Genomic DNA, 12,704 nt, shown 5'->3' on the forward strand with positions numbered 1-12,704 from the left:
AAATCCTGAGAATTCCTTACTTCCCCCTTTGCACCTCCCCCACCTCCACCTACAACCCCACTCTACCTTGACCTCTCTGAACTTCCCAGACATGATCTGCCCCTCCTTCTCCTGTATGTCTACCACTTACTCAACAGAAGGCCATAGGTAGTCTTACTTCAAAGACCTACCCCCGATGATTTTCTGACAGCCCCAGTGACAGCCTCTTATCTGAAAGGTGTGGAAAAGGGTGACCCTGCAGGGACAGCTCACATGATCACCCCATTTCAGGAACAACTAGTAATAGGTAGGGGAACCCCAATGATTGTCCACCAAACCCGGTCAAAGGCTGAGTTGCAAGGCATAGTTAAAAAAAAATAAATGTCCTGATCCCCATAAAGATCCAATTGGGTTTGCCTGAGAAAGTGAGCTCATCATCCGAACCTATGACCAATGTCATTTAGATCTTTATGAGCTAGTCCACATGTTGATCTCAGAAGCAAAAGCCACGGAATGGCTGGGAAAAGCACAGTGGTCAGACCCTATAGTGGATTTGACCCCTGAAGAACCAGTAAAATCACAACAATCAACCCTCCAAAATCCGGAAGATAAGCACAAAGAGGCATGAAAATGAGCAACTGCTCTGGTAAATATCATTCCTTCAGTTTTGCAAATCATTGTGGAATCAAGTCCAACGATGCTGCCAGAAGCAAAGTGAATCAGTTTTAGATTATTTCACATGTTTTGATAAAACTTTAAGACAATATTGTGGGATGTCAGCAAATTGCTTTTAAAAAAAATGATACATAATTAAATGCAAATTTCTTACATGGACTAGAGGGTGATTTAGCCTACCTTGTATAATGTCACATGACAAATTGGGCCATGGCCAGAACTAATGAACAAGTTTACATAGCTTACCAATTATCCTGCACTATGATTAAAAAGGAAAAACAGAAGATTGCCCGAGTTATACATTTACAGCTAAAGTAAGTAACTTCTCAAACCTCTCAGCCACAGAAAGATTTTAAGCTCCCTGGGTTTGAGGACTCTTCCCTCCCAGTCTGTTACTACTGTAAAAGACTGGGACACCTTAAGAGGAACTGCCTTAGACTGAAACAAACAAACAAAAAAAGGCAGGAGAATGTAACTCTGGAAGACTAGGAATTCTTTGAGGAAGTACAGGGTTTCACCTCTCCAAATATTGTATCCTGACAAACAAATTGGGAAAGATTAATATAATAACAAATCATAAGCTTAAAACTGCCTTAATTGACACAGGTGCAACAATATCTCTGATAAATTTTGGCTTATTTATAAACCCCAATCCTTGACGTAATGAAAGAATTAACATGGTGGGTGTGTCTAATAAAACCATCTTATGTTTTAAGTCCAAACCTGTACCTTACTATTTGTCAGGTTAAGTTCCTCCACTGTAAGGTCTAAATATGACAGGCTCAGTCAGTCACGCATGTTTCTAATATGTTCTGGGGCCCCTGTCAGTCTTTTGGGCCATGATCTCCTCAGCATCCATAATGCCCATATCTCTTTTTTTCATCAAAAAGTAAACTTCTTTTAGAAATAGAGCCAGAAGACCAAAAATACCAAATTAAAAAAAAACATCCTGACAATGTACCACAATTTAGTACTAGTAATATTAAAATGTCATCTTCTGACCAGGAAAATGAAATGGAAACAGAGAAGGAAATATTAGAGGAGAAGAGAGAACATTGGAATAAAAAGCAGAGTAAAACTCTTTTTAGCTTCCTCAATCTTCCTGTAAACCCCAGAGGCAGAGCACTTGCTCAAGGATGTCCACTCCCACTTATGGTCTCAGCCAAATACAGATATAGGGAAAATATTCTCAGCTACTCCAATTAAGATGGAGATAGACCCAAGGAAGCCCCTACCCAACCTTAAACAATATCCTCTACAACAGGCAGCCATAAATGGAATTGCCCCTCTTGTTACCAGGGGTCCTCGCTCCCAGAGGTCCCAAGATGGTGGCAGACTGCTTCCAAAATGGTGGTGGGCCACTTCCAAGATGGTGGCAAGCCTCGTGTTCTCTGACCTGGGGTTCTTGGCCTCACAGATTCCAAGGAATGGAATATTAGACCACGCAGTGAGTGTTATAGCCCTATTAGAAGCTGTGGGTCATGGAAGAAAACCATGGAACCCAGTGACTAGTGTTCAGCTCAATTAGGATGAATCCAGGCACTTAGCCGTGCAGGAACAATGGCAAGCCTTCAGCCCAATTGGAAGTGACAATGGGTGCCTTTCTGGATCAGGAGCAGACACCCTGCTGGATCTGGAGGGATGGAAGTCAGCGGCGGGCCTGCAATGACGGCAAACAGCAGTGGTGGATGGTGAGGGAAAGCTCAGCTCGAGCTGCAACAAACCATGGACCAGAAGAGTGCAGTTGCAAGATTTAATAGAGTGAAATAGAGTGAAAACAGAGCTCCCACATAAGGGGAGGGGACCCAAAGGGGCTTGCTATTGCCGGCTCGAATGCCTGGGTTTATACCCCGATCCTTGTCCCTCCTGCTGTGCTCTCAGGCAATAGATGATTGGCTATTTCTTTACCTCCTGTTTTGCCTAATTAGCATTTTAGTGAGCTCTCTGATTGGTCGGGTGTGAACTAAGTTGCAATCCCTGTGTTTAAAGGTGGATGCAGTAACCTTCCCAGCTAGGTTTAGGGATTTGTAGTCAGCCTAGGAAATCCAGCTAGTTGTGTCTCTCACTATCATATAAGATTATCTGAAAAAGGAACTCATTATTCTCTGCACACATGCCTGTAACAGCTCTATATTCCCTTCCCAAGTGGGAGATGATGGATATTTATGCAGGACTTGAGGGCAAAGAACAATATCATAGTACCCAGACACCCAGTAGTCCACAAACCATATACACGTCTATCAGCTATACTCACTACCAGCCAGTATTTCTCAGTTGTGGATCTCCGCAGTGCCTCCTTTAGTATTCCTGTAGATCCAGCAAAGTTTCTAGATACAAAATCAATGTAAAAATATTACTAGCATTTCTATAAACCAACAACAGGCAAGTCAAGAGACATATTAGGAAGGCAATCCCATTGATAACTGCACCCCAAAGAATAAAATACCTAGAAATATGGCTAACTCAGGAGGCAAAGGATTTCTACAATGAGAATTATAAAGCACTGCCAAGAAAATCAGAGATAACCGAAATGAATGGAAAATCATCTCACGATCATGGATAGAAAAAAAATCATTAAAATGGCCATATTGCCCCCCAAAATGTATAGATTCAATGCATTTCTATCAAACTACCAATGGCTTTCGTCACAGAACTGAAGAAAATTATTTTTAAATTTATATCAGATTTTTTTTAAAAAAACAAATAGGCAAGGCAATTCTATACATAAAGAACAAAGCTGGAGGCATCATTAACAAACTTCATACTATTTTACAGCGCTACAGTAACCAAAAAAGCATGATGCTGGTAGAAAAATGGGCACATAGACCAATGCAACATAATATAGAACCCAGAAATAAGGCCACACATCTATGGCCATCTGATTTTTGACAAAGCTAACCAAAACAATCAATAAGAAAAAGACTTCTTATTCAATAAATGGTGCTGAGATAACTGGCTAGCCATACACAGAAGATTAAAGCTGGATCCCTTACTTACACCATACAAAAAATCAACTTAAGAAGGATTAAAGACTTAAATGTAAAACTCAAACCTATAAAAACCTTGGAAGACAACCTAACAATACCATCCAGGCCATAGAAATGATCAAACATTTCATGACAAAGACACCAAAAGCAATCACAACAAAAGCAAAACTTGACAGATGAGATATAATTAAACTAAAGAGCTTCTGCACAAGAAAAGAAACTATCAACAGAATAAAAAGACAACATACAGACTGGGAGAAAATATTTGCAAACTGTTCATCTGACAAAGGTCTCGTATCCAGTATATATAAGGAACTTAAACAAATTTACAAGAGAAAAACAAACAACCTCACTAAAAAGTGGGCACAGGACATAACAGATACTTCCCACAAAAAGGCATACATGCAGCCACCAAGCATATGAATAAAATCTCAATATCACTGATCATTAGAGAAATGCAAATCAAAACTTCAATTAGATACCATCTCATGCCATTAAGAATGGCTATTACTAAAAAACAACAGATGCTAGTGAGGTTGTGGAGAAAAAGGGAACCCCTATGCACTGTTGGTGAGAATATAAATTAGTTCAACTATTGGGGAAAGCAGTATGATGGTTTCTCAAAGAGCTAAAAGCAGAACTACCATTTACCTCAGCAACCCCATTACTGAGGTAAATGGTAGTGTATACTCAGAGAAGTATAAATCATTTTACCATAAAGTCACATGCATGTGAATGTTCATTGCAGCACTATTCACAATAGCAAAACATGGAATCACCCTAAATGCCCATTAGTGACAGATTGGATAAAGAAAATGTGGCACATACACACCATGGAATACTGTGCAGCCATTAAAAATGTGAGATCATGTCTTTTTCAAGAAGATGGATGGAGCTGGAGGTTATTATCCATACTAAACTAATGCAGAAACAGAAAACCACATACTTCATGTTCTCACTTATAAGTGGGAGCTAAATGGTGAGAATTTATCAACACAAAGATGGAAGCAACAGACCCTAGAGTCTACTTCAGGGTGGGCGTTGTGGGGAGGGACAGGAGCAGAAAATATAACTCTTGAGTGCTGGGCTTAGTATCTGGTTGATGGAGTAATCTGTTCAACAAACCCCCATGACACGTGTTTACCTATATAATGAATCTTCACATTTACACCCAAAGCTAACATTAAAAGATTGAGAAAAAAACAGCCCAATTTGTATTGCAGGAGAAGAAAACAATAAACAAACATACACATTTTTAAAAGCATAATTTAAAGGAAAATAATAGTGTATTAAAGATTGTGGTGACAGTTCCTCTAAACAATGCTGCTTTCATTTTTTTTTGTATTTTATTCAAATGGTAAAACAATGCATTAAAAAATGCATATATTAGAAAAGAAAACATATATAAAAGAAATAATCAAAGCTTTCATTTCAGGATACTAGAAAAAATAGAAAATAAAATAGAAAATAAGCAGTAGAAATAGTAAACATTAGAGCTAAACAGGAAGCTAATAGAGAGAATCAATGAAGCTCAAAGCAGTGTTTTTTAAGGATTAATAAAATCAATGGGCTTCTTCACAAGCTAAGAAAAAAAGAAAGAGAATATAAAGCACCAATATGTCAAATACAAAAGGAAACAAAACTTCATAATTTATGAACAAGGGAAAGATAACAAATAAATACTATGTACAACTTTAGGCTAACAAATTTGACAATACACAAGAAATGGACTGATTTCTTGAAAGTCAGTCTGACAAAACTCACAGAAGAAGAAATAGACAATCTGCATCATGAGCATATATCTATTAAAAATTTGAATCAATAATTAATATTTTTTTCAAAACAGAAAGCGCCAGTCCAGAAGCAAATGAAATGCGTTTTTATTCCATGAGGTCAGCACTACCCCAACACCAAAATCAGACAAATCCATTACAGGAAAAGACAGCTCCAGGATAATGTTTCTAATAAACATAGATGCAAATATTCTCAACAAAATGTTAGCAAACTTAATTTAACTATATAGAATAACAATTATACACCACAACCAATAGGAATTTATCCCAGGCAGGCAAGCCTGGCTCAACATTTAAAGATCAATTAATGTAATTTATCACAACACCAGGCTAAAGTAAAAAAAATTACGTGATTAAATCAACAGTTGCAGAAAAAGCACTTGAAAAAAATCCTACACTATTCATAATAAAAATGTTCACAAAACTAAAAATGGAGGAAAATGTACTCAACTCAATAAATAGCATATCAAAAAAAAAAACCTACACCTAATATTATACATAACGGTGAGAAACTTAAAGCTTCTTACGAAGATCGTGTCCTCACTCACTGCTATTTTTCAGCATCATACTCGTAGTCCTAGTTAATGCAATAAGGCAAAAAATAAAATAAAAAGCATGAAAATTGGGAATAAAGAAATCAAACTGTCTTTGTTTGCAGATGGAATACTTGTATGTGTAGAAAATCTTGATGAATAGACAGAAAAACAGCTGGAACTAATAAGTAATTATTGTAAAGTCATGGAATACAGGTTAATATACAAAAGTCAATTGCTTTTCTATATACCAGCAATAAAGCAGAATTTGAAATTTAAAACACAATGCCATTTACATTACTGCCCCCAAAATGAGATGTGTATAAGTCTAACAAAATATGTGCAATATCTAGATGAGGAAAACAACAAAACTCTGATGAAAGAAATTAAAAATAAACTAAATAAATTGGGATACATTTCATTGCCAATTCTTCTCAACTTGATCTATAGATTCAAGAAATTCATATCAGCATCACAGCAAGTTATTGTGTGAATCTTAACAATCTGATTTTAAGGTTTATAAGGAGAAACAAAAGACCCAGAATATCCAACACAATACTGAAGGAGAGTAGTCACAGGACTGACAGTATCTGACTTGAAAACTTATTACAAATCTCAGTAATCAGGACTGTGTGGTATTGACAAAACAGTAGACAAATAGATCGGTGGAAGAGAATAAGGGCCTACAAAGAGACCCAGATAAATAACATCAATTGAAACTTGACAAAGGCCCAAAGGAACTAAGGTTATGCAATGGAGGAAAATAGTCTTTCTGACAAATGGTGCTGAAGAAACTGGAAATTCACCTGCAAAAATTTAATCTAGACATAGATTTTATATTCTTCACACAAATGAACAAAAAATAGATAACAGACTTGAATGTGTAATGCAAAACTATAAAAGTCCTAAAAAATAAAAGGAGGAAATCTAGATGACCTTGGGTATAGTGGTAAGTTTTTAGCTGCAACTCCAAATGTGTGACCCATGATACAAAAAAGATAAACTGGACATATTTTTTAATCAAAAACTTTTGCTTTGTGAAAGTTAACGTCAATAGAATAAGAAGAAAAGCCACAGTATGATATAAATTATTTGTAAAAATATTTCTCATAAGGAGCTCTTATCCAAAATACACAAGTCCTAAAACTAAACAATAAGTCAATGACTAAGCCAATGAAAAATGGGGAGGGGGAGCCAGAGCAAAATGGCTGAATGGAAGCATCCACCAATCATCCTTCTCACAGAAACACCAAATTTGTCCACTATCTACACAAAAACACGTTCACAAGAACCAAAAATCAGCTCAGTGACCACAGTATCTGGTTTTAACTTAATATTACTAAAAGATGCACTGAAAAGGGTCAGAAGGACAGTCTTAGATTGGCAATGTCATTTCTCCCCTGTGGTGCAGAGTGAGAACCTGTGCATTTGTAAGAGAGAGAATGCAGTGATGGGGGACTTTGTACTGAAACTCAGTGCTGCCAACACCAGGTAGGACTCAGCCGGTGCCTATGGAGGGACCATTTAGACCAACTCTAGCCAGAGGAAAATCATCCATCACAGCAGTCAGAACTTGAGTTTCAGCAAGTCTTGCCACTACTGACTAAAGTGGTCTTGAGTTTTAAATAAACATGAAAGTCTGTCAAGGCCACAATAATTGAAACAACTAGGCAATTTCTAGTGCTGAGCTGGGTACAGAGCCAGTGGACTTCAGGGGCATGTAACCTAGTAGGACATCAGCCAGGGAGGCTAAGGGAGTGCTTGGATCACCCCTTACCATTCAACCCCAGGCAGAACAGCTCACAGCTCTGAAGAAATCCATTTCTTCCATGGAAGGAGAAGAAACAGAAGAGTAAAGAGGACTACTGTGTCTTACAATTTGGATCAGCCACAGTAGTATGTAGCACTGGCAGTCATAAGTCCAGCAATCCCGGCCCTGGTTCTTGGATGACATTTCCAGATGAACCCTGGGCCAGAAGAAAACCCACTGCCTTGAAGGAAAACATCCAGTCCTAGCAGGATTTATCACCTGCTGACTAAAGAGTACTTGGATCTTGAATAATCAACACTAGTAACCAGGTAGTACACGCCATCAACCTTGGGGAGACTTTGAGAGATGCCAGCTTCAGGTAGACCCAGCACACTATAGACATGATGGCTATGAGGAAAGATTCCTTATGCTTGAGAAAAGCAGATAAAAGAGTAAAGAGCACTTTGTCTTGCAGGTTAGGTATCAGTTTGGCATAGTGGAGAAGAAAACCAGGTAGGTTTCTCAGGTTCCCAATTCCAGACCTTGGATTTGAGATTGCATGTATAGACCAACTCTGGGCTGGAGGCGAGCCTACTGCCTTGAAGTGTGAGTCCCAGGACTGACATCATTTACTGCAAGCTAACTTAAGAACCACTGGGCCTTAAGTGAACACTGACAGTACCCTGGCAGTACTCCTTGCGGTGTCTTCTGCTGGTTGTGGACACAGGGAGATGCCTCTGCCTGAGGAAAGTGGAAGAGTGGAAAGTACTCTGTCTTGTGGTTTTGGCACCAACTTAGCTGCAGTAGAGTAGAGCACCAGGTAGATTTCTCAGGTTTCCAAGTCTAGGCCCTGGCTCCTGGACAGCATCTTTAGATCCACCCAGGGCCTTGTGGAAGACATCGCTCTAAAAGTAAAAACACAGGACTAGCCTGCTCTACTACCTGCTAATTGTAGAGCCCTGGGGCCTTAAATAAACATGAGTGGCAGCCAGGTAGTGGTTACAGCAGGCTTGGGAATAAACCCAGTGCTGTGCTGGCTTCTGACCTGACCCAGAGCAGTTCCAGTGGTGGTGGCCACAGGGGTGTTTCTGCCATCCCTCTCTCATTTCCAGGTGGCTAAGAACAGACAGAAAAACTGTTTGGTTGGGAGAAAGTAAAAGAACAAGAGTCTCAGTCTGTAAATCAGATAATTTTTCCATATCGTATCGAAGACCACAAAGACAGTACCTCTACAAGTCTGTAAGGACTATAGCATTACTATGCTTGGAGTTCCCACTTACATAAATACAGCTGCAGTGACAAAATCCTTAGGTCACCACACTCTAGTCCTTTGAATACCTGGAAAGCCTTTGCAAAAAGGACAGGAATAAAGCCAACACTTTGAAGACTACAATAAGTATCCAAATATCAGATACTGAGACACTGAAAAACATCCACAAATATCAAGACAATCCAGGAAAACATTACCTCACAAAACAAATTAAATAAGGCACCAGTGGCCAATGTTGGAAAGACAGAGAGATATGTGACATTTTAGACAGAGAATTCAAAATAGCCATATTGACAAAACTCAAAGAAATTCAAGATAACAAAGAGAAGAAACTAAGAATGCTGTGAGACAAATTTAACACAGAGATTAAAATAAATTAATAAATTAAACACAAATTCTAGAGTTAGATAATGCAACTGGCATAACGAAGAATACATCAGTCTCTTAATAGCAAAATTAGTTAAGCAGCAGAAGAAACTGGTGAGCATGAAGACAGGCTATTAGAAAATACACAGTCAGTGAAAACAAACAAAAAAAAAAGTAAAGAAGAATAAAACATGCCTAGACAATCTATAAAATAGCCTGAAAAACAAAATCTAAGAGTTATTGGTCTTAAAGAGGAGGTAGAGAGAGAGATCAAGTGGAAAGTTTATTTAAAGTGATAATATTAGAGAACTTTCCAAATAGGTAGAAAGATAACACTCAAGTAAAGAAAGTTATAGAACACGAAGATTTAATCCAAATATTTAATCAATGTATTTATTAATCAAAATCTCCAAGGTCAAAGATAAAGAAAGAATCTGAAAAGCAGCAACAAAAAAGAAAAAGCATACAAGGGAGATCCAACATATCTACAGCAGACTCCTCTGTGGAAACCGTACAGTCTTAGAGAGAGGTATGACATATTTAAAATGCTGAAGGAAACAAACAAACAAACAATCAAAAAACTTTTATATAGAATGGTATATTCAGTGGAAATATTCTTCAGTCATGAAGGACAAATAAAGACTACCCCAAGAAAACGAAAGCTCATGGATTTCATCGACACCACATCTGTCCTACAGAAAATGCTAAAGAAGCTTTTCAACCTGAAAGAAAAGGAGGTTAATGAGTAATAAGAAATCCTATGAAGGTACAAAACTCACAGGTAATACCAAGTACACAAGAAAGCACACAGTATTACAACATCATAATAGTAGCATCCACTAGAGATACTTATATCTTAAGTAGAAACATGAACAGATAAAACAATAAAAAAACTACAACAGCTTTTCAAGACATAGTACAATAAGATGTATAAACAGAAACAAGAAAAAGTCAAAAATTGGGATGACAAAGGTTGAGACAAAGGTTGAGTTGTATTAGTATTTTTTTCTGTTAGTTTATGCAATTAGTGTTAAGTTGTTATCAGTTTAAAATAATGGGGTATAAGGTATTGTCTGTAGCCCTTATGGTAAGCGAAAATATAAAAACATACAATGGATACACAAAATATAAAAAGCAAGAAATTAAATATACCACCAGAGAAAATCATCTTCAATAGCTGCAGAATACACATCCTTCACCTCAGTACATGGATCATTCTCAAAGATAGATTACCTGTCACACCATAAAACAAATCTTACAATATTGGGGGAAGAAAATGACACAATTTCAAGTATCTTCTTGACCAAAATGAAATAAAACTACAAATAATAAGCAAGAGGAATTTTAGGAAACCTACCAGCACATGGAAATTAAAAAATATGCTCCTGAATACCAGTGAGTCAATGAAGACAGTAAAAAGCTGAAAATTTTCTTGAAACAAATGATAATAGAAATACAACAGATCAAAATCTTTGGGATACAACAAAAGTAGTGCTAAGAGGAAAATTTTATAGCTGTTAAGTGCCTACATTGAAAAATAATAATATCAGATAAAATAAATAACTATGGATGAATCTTAAAAAATAGAAAAGCCAGAGCAAAGCAAATCCAATATTAGTAGAAGAAAAAAATTAATGAAAGAGATAAAGCAAGATAGTGCAATAAAAGACTCCACTGATTGTCCAACTCCCACCCCCGCAAGGACACCAATTTAACAAATATCTACACAGATAAAATACCTTCATAAGAACTAGAAAATCAGGTGAGCCCTCATAATATTTGGTTTTATCCTCGTATTGCTGAAAGAGGCACGGAGAGATTAAAAAAAAAAAAATTCTTGAAACACAAACATCACTCTTCCTCCATTCCACAGCAATGTCAATATGGGTTGGAGAGCATTTCTGTGTGCTCGGGTAGGGAGAGTAAAAAAATTGTGAGACATTGAACTCAGTGCTGTCTTGTTAGAGCAGAAAAAAAAAAGAAAAAAACCACAAAAACAAAAACCAGATCAAACTCAGCTGATGCCCGCCCAGGGAGGAAGCATTTAAAGCAGCCCTAGACAGAAGAAAATCACTAATCTCAGGGGTCTGAACTTGAGTTCCCACAAACCTCGCCAGCACACTGCTAACGTGCTCTGTGATCTAAATAAACTTGAAGGGCAGTCTAGGCCATAGAAACTGAAAGTTATAGGTGAGTTCTGGTGATTAACTCACCTATTGTGAGTGACAGTAGACTGTCACACAGTCTAACCACAGGCTGTACAACTTGTGGATACAAAAGAAACTCCTTCTTTTTGCTTGAGGAGAGGAGAGAAAAGAGGTGGGAGGACTTTGGCATCTTGGATACAAGCTCAGCCAATCAGGATAGGGCACCAGACGGACTCATGAGACATTCATTCCAGACCCCTGGATGACATTTCTAGACAAACCCTGATAAGAAAGAAAGCCACTGCCATAAAAGGAAGGACCCAGTCTAGGAAGCGTTTGTCACCTGCTAACTGAAGGGCCCTTGCGCCCTAAATAACCAGCAGTGACACCCAGGTACTATGTTGAGGGTCTTAGGTGAGTGTCTAAAGCTTGTTGGCCTCAGTTGAGACTCGGCACATTACCAGCTGTGGTGGCTGTGGAACAAAACTCCTTCAGCTTCAGAAAAAGTAAAGGGAATTTTACTTTGCACCGTAGGTACCCACATGGCCAGCAGTGTGTTAGAACATTGAGCAGGCTTTTGGAGTCTCAGATCCCAAGATTTGACCCTTGGATGACATCTATTGATCTTCCTTAGGTCACAAGGGATTCCACTTCCCTGAAGACTGAATCCTAGTCTAGGCAGCATATAACACAAGCTGACTAAAGAGCTCTTGGACCTTGAGGGAACATTGGCAGTAGTCTGGCATTATTTCTTTATCAGTAAGAAAGAACTACAGTATTACTGGGTTTGGAGTGCCCATAAAAGCAGATACCACTTATTACAAAACCCAAGTCATTTCAAATATCTGGAAATAATTCTCAAGAAGGATGGACAAAAACAAGACCAAACAGTGAAGACTACAATAAATACCTAACTCTTCAATGCAAAAACACTAAAAAAAATCTACTAGGGTCAATTCCATCTAGGAAAACATGACCTTACATAATAAAATAAGTAAGCCACCAGGAATAATTTCTGGAGAAAAAGAGACATGTCACCTTTCAGCTTTCAGATAGAGGAAACAAAACAAACAAATGAACAAAAAAGATAAAACAAAGAAGGAATTCAGAATTCAATCAGATAAATTTAACAAAAATATTGAAATAAAAGAAATCAAGCAAAAATTCTGGAGCTAAAAAATGCAATTGTCATGCTGAAGGGTGC

Source organism: Colobus angolensis, unplaced genomic scaffold (assembly GCF_000951035.1).
Source record: "Colobus angolensis palliatus isolate OR3802 unplaced genomic scaffold, Cang.pa_1.0 Scaffold227, whole genome shotgun sequence".
Taxonomy (NCBI): Eukaryota; Metazoa; Chordata; class Mammalia; order Primates; family Cercopithecidae; genus Colobus; species Colobus angolensis.